Genomic DNA, 5235 nt, shown 5'->3' on the forward strand with positions numbered 1-5235 from the left:
TCCAACAAGCGGAGAGAGAAACTCCGCCTCGTGAGCGCGCGAGCGTGTTCTCGTGAACGCGTTTCCCAAAATAAAAGCACAAGCGCAAGAATCTGTACAGCGGAGAACTAACTATTTTGATATATACATAATTACTATATTAAACATACAATATATATAAAATACCTGTTATAAACTTAAATCGTTAACATAACAATAATCAAAAGACATACTGTATCATAATCAGATGTATACTTTGTTAACCATTTTAGAAAACCATATTCACTTTATGAAAACCAAGAGAGATTTGTATGTAGGTTAAAATAATTCTTGCATTTACAGAACAGAATAAAGCAGGGTTTTCAAATTGTGCCACATGTCCTCCCTGGGATGCACCAGAAGACTGGGGAGGCGCAGCAGTTTGAGAAAAATAAAGAAAAACATTTTTTTCAAACTGCAGCTATGTAAAGGGAAAATGCATTGATTTTTAGTTCCTACGATGAAAGAGTAAACAGCAGAAAATTCCACAAATGTGCTCCATAAATTCTGTTTGGTGGAGAGTAAGGCAGGAAATAACTGGATTGTATTCTCTGAGGGGAGGCTCACTGTGACATGTTGAAAATCTTTGGAATAAACTATGATCTGACAATATTTTAACAAATCTAATAGCAGGTTGAAAAAAGAGACCACATACTCTACTTTAAATGACAACAAACACTGAAATCCACGCCCACATGTGATGAAGAATGATCAGAAGAAATCATCATGTAAGGTCAGCTGACTTCCACAAGCTTCCTGTACTCCTGTTTAATACAGCTGTAGATAACATGGTAGAAGCGTTGCTCTGCTGCCATAAGGTCGGTGACCATGGTCAAACATGGGCATCAAATAGAGTGACGCCTTCACTGACAGTGAGGTGAGGAGCTCAGAGAACTTCCGCAGGAACTATTACGTCACAGATGCCGTGCAGCAAAGCAAATGGAGGCACTCTGGAAGAAAGATAAAGAAGTCATACAACTGTTGATGCCACATTAAAATTAAGTCTTAGCTGCTGTGGACCACCTGCTAAGTTTGTCCTGGCCGAATGTCTGCAGCAAGTGTGTGGGTGAGTATTAGGGGAAATTCTCCACTCCATTCATGGCTTTATGCATGCGTATTCGACATAATCGACTCCACGCTGCTGCTCATGTTCATAATGATCCATGATATGATATGATGATATCATGATATGATATGATGATCCATGTTATAGACACCACTCAGACCTGCTCAGGAAATTTATTCATAAACAATATTGATCATTAAATTCAAAGAGAATGACAAAATGGCTTAGTTATTCGTTCCAGGGTCAAACTGAACATGGATAATTCTTAACTGTCGTATGAGCACAAAAATAAGTTAACCACTGTTCATATTAAAGGTGCTGTCCCTCTACTACACTTTTTTCAACAAAAAAATATAAGAACACCACCACCGGCTACCAGATGTTACCAGTAGTGGTTTAAAAGATAAGACTGAACAAATAAATGTCTATATTTGCCACAAATCCAAGTTAAACTTTCACTTTAACTTTACGGTACATACAACAGCAGTCTTAGAGAATGACCGACAATTTGGAGTCATTGTGTTAGCTGACAACAAACATGACTAATGTGTGTGCGTGTACGTATGTTGCATGGGGCGTGGCTTGCAGTGTCGGTGCATGCATGAAGCGGGCGGAATATTCAGTTTTAAAGGGTTAGCGCCCCCATGCCGTACCTAACCAAGCCAGACAGCACCTTTACAACAACATTAAAACATTCAGCCTTTAATAATGAAGGTTTAGTGCTTAATTATTTGACATACAAGTGTAAAAAGACGTTAATGACTGTAAAATAATAAAACCTTCAGCCTTAATGATAATGACGGTGTAATGCCTAATTATTTGTCATGCAAGTGTAAAAAAAAGTTAAAAACTGTCCATCGTACAAACAACAATAAAACATTCAACAGTTACTTTAACGATGAAGACGTAACAATGTTGTCACACAAGTGTAAAAAGACGTTAGCTGTAAAACAGGGGTCGCCAACCCTACGATCGTGAGCTACTAGTCGTTCTTTGGGACTTTGCCGGTCAATTGCAAGAACATTTTGAAAAAAATGTAATAGCACATCAGTATCCTCACCTCCACCTGTCCACTGAAAATGACCGTACGCCTCGCCGCTATCCAGGCAGCAACCCGCAAACCCCAGCAAGGAGCCCAGTCCCCAAAACCCGGCCGTAGGTACACTAGTACACTGGCTCGCCTCATACGCCGACTCGCCTCCCCCGCGCTATCAAAAATGTCGAGCGAGATAGGGAGGGAGTGACAGAGCTCTGCAGCAATGTGCCTGCGCACACAACAGTAATTATTGCATGTTAATAAGGCTCAAAATCTGCCTTTGCTACCTCAAAGTTAAGGCACAAATATAACTCCATAGACGTGCACCTCCAAAAGAATCTTTGAGCCGCAACTATGCCTCTTGTATAAGGGCTGACTGTTGTAGCCAAACTGAGCCAACAAGCCAAATAGTCGTGGTTTGCTCATGGAGCCACAAAAGTCGCGGTGAAGGAGTGCCCAAAGTGCGGCTCAGGGGCCATCTGCTCATTTCTCATTGCATGACTGCAGAAACAAAATAAAATTGGTGACGACTGCTGTAAAATATAAAAACAATAAATAACACAAATAATGACCATTTTTTTTGTATTGGTGACATTTTTTCAGTCGTGTTGTACAACCTCGAATGCATTTGACTTCAGATCTTCCACTGTATTTCAAAAACTTGATTTAAATAAGATTTTTAGGTAGTTAATTTCTTCACTATAAACTGTATCAAGTAAATGTGCTTCTCACCTATAACTCCTTTGATCATTGACGTTTGGTCACTAGTGTGGTCTGTGCACACAAATGTGCACCAGCCAAATGGCTGACTAAAACAATATTGTTCTGGAAAAGACAGAAAATTAACATACATTATGAATTTCAATGTAAATTCTCTTCCTCAACTTGTTATACTGCATAAAAAATACCTCATCAGTTATCCAGTCGTCTCCTGGATGAGATATGCTAAATGCATCTTAGAAAACCAGCCCTATCTGCAAGATCATGTTGATGTGTTTTGACACTGGGAGCGCCAGTCACAACTGCACAGATAATTGGCTTTGATGAGACCATTAACTGGGGAGTACCCCTGAGACATTACTGAAGATGGGAAGCTAATAAATTAAGCTGTTTCTGCTTGCATCCCACAATAATACATTTGATTTGCTTATTGTTTCATTTGGAACATGTTTACATTGTGTGCTCTAAAGTTTTGAGTTTTCTTTAGATTGCTGTGTCATTTTTGTCATTAATTACTTGTGCTTGTTTTCAAAGTTAAGGTAGACGGTTTTGTTTTGCACTGCTAACTTTTTTTTTTTACACTTGTGCGACAATTTCAAAAAGTTTTCTAAAGTGAGATTTGTGAGACGTTTTTACAATGGTTGCGCATCACGCCATTTATCCAAACAGGTAAGACTGAGTGCTTTATCATTTTTTTCATGTTAATAGTATGAGGAATTCACTTATTTTAATACTGGCATAGCCGTTAAAAGCATTTTTTAAAAGACACTGGGACAGTTAATAAAGGTTTTATGACAGCAAGAGTTGGATTCTTGAAGTGATCATTTGTATTTTCATTGTTTTCAGGAGAAAGTAGAATCAGAATAGATCATGTTCCATTGTATTTATCGTAGTACAGTCTTCCCTCACCACATCGCACTCGAATTTTGGGCATTCACTCGATCACTGGGTTTTCCAAATATATTAATTAATAAATCATCGCTGGTTCGTGGTTGACTATGGCCTATTTTGAGTAGAAGAGCTGCATATTTAAGCACATGCTACATATTTGTGCCTAAATTAAGCATTTTCATTTGTACTGTAATGCTATTTATTCATTATGTGTTGTGCATGTTGGTCACACAGTCAGGAGATTGGGAAGACCTAGGTTCGAATCTCCGCTGGGCATTTCTGTGTGGAGTTTGCAGCTGCAGCTATGAATCCAGCAGAGAGCGCTATCTCACAAGTCAATTCATTGAATATTGTCCAGCAGAAAGATGCTGCGACAAACCTGATGTTGTAACTGCACATTTTGTGTACTGTATACTGTATGCCTGTTATTGTTTATAAATGTATTGAAGTTGAATGAATTGAATTGAATATGACTTTGAAATGTGTTTAAATCTGAGAGAGGCATAATATAGGGTTTAAAGTGTAAAAAAACAAGCATTTTTATGGGGTTCATTATTTGGACATTTGTCGCCATGTGGCTGTAAGCAGCATAGGTGATGATTTAAGAGCAATTGGATAGACAGCGTTCCCTCGATTTATCGTGGTTCACCTTTTGCGGATTCGCTGAATTTTTTTGTGCTTCTTTTTTTTAAATTACAGCGTATGAACGCTGTTACATGCCGAGCCTGGCCCTTTAAGAAGAATTGCAGTATGGGAAGTTGAGAGTCTCTCTCGCTCGCTCTCTTCCCTCTCTCATCTGTCTGCACCGCCCATTGTTTCTTGCGTCCTGGTTGGCTGTAGATCACTGTCAATCAATCTCCTTCGTGCGTCCTGCTGTGTCTCCCTGTATCATTACTACCTTGCTAGCTTGTAAATGAATCTTTGGTTCAAAGGAGGACTGCAACAGAATACGCGTGACTTAATGATTTCTTGTGTCCAACCTGCAGGTTGATCATTAAACTTCAAGAGTGTCTAAACAAGACAGAAATGTGAGAAAATGTTGATGTCCGTCTGAGAAAAGTGTATAAAGTGTATGGTGATGGGTTTTATAGCCTTAAAACATGTAAAATAATTGTAAAAAAAATTAAGTTGGCTACTTCGGCGGATTTCAATTATTGCCGGCTATTTTAGGAACCTATCCCCGCCATAAACGAGGGAACACTGTACTTTTTATGCGCTATGCTCATTTGATGATGCCATTACATCATTGCTACAGTGTTTTGAGTTTGTACCTGTTGAGAAAGTGCATGCTATTACGCACCCTTAAAACGAGTACGATCATAATACTAAAAATAAATTATTTTTACAGTCATTAGCATTATGTACTTTGGCAGTCATGCACTTGACAAGTTAATATCACAAGAACTTTAGAATTAATAACAATCACACTACAAAGGTGTTGCGTTGTGAAATATACCTTGTATACCAATAGTTATATGCTAGGAAACTAGGTCAGCAACACTGC

The sequence above is a fragment of the Dunckerocampus dactyliophorus genome, chromosome 4 (genome assembly GCF_027744805.1).
Source record: "Dunckerocampus dactyliophorus isolate RoL2022-P2 chromosome 4, RoL_Ddac_1.1, whole genome shotgun sequence".
Taxonomy (NCBI): Eukaryota; Metazoa; Chordata; class Actinopteri; order Syngnathiformes; family Syngnathidae; genus Dunckerocampus; species Dunckerocampus dactyliophorus.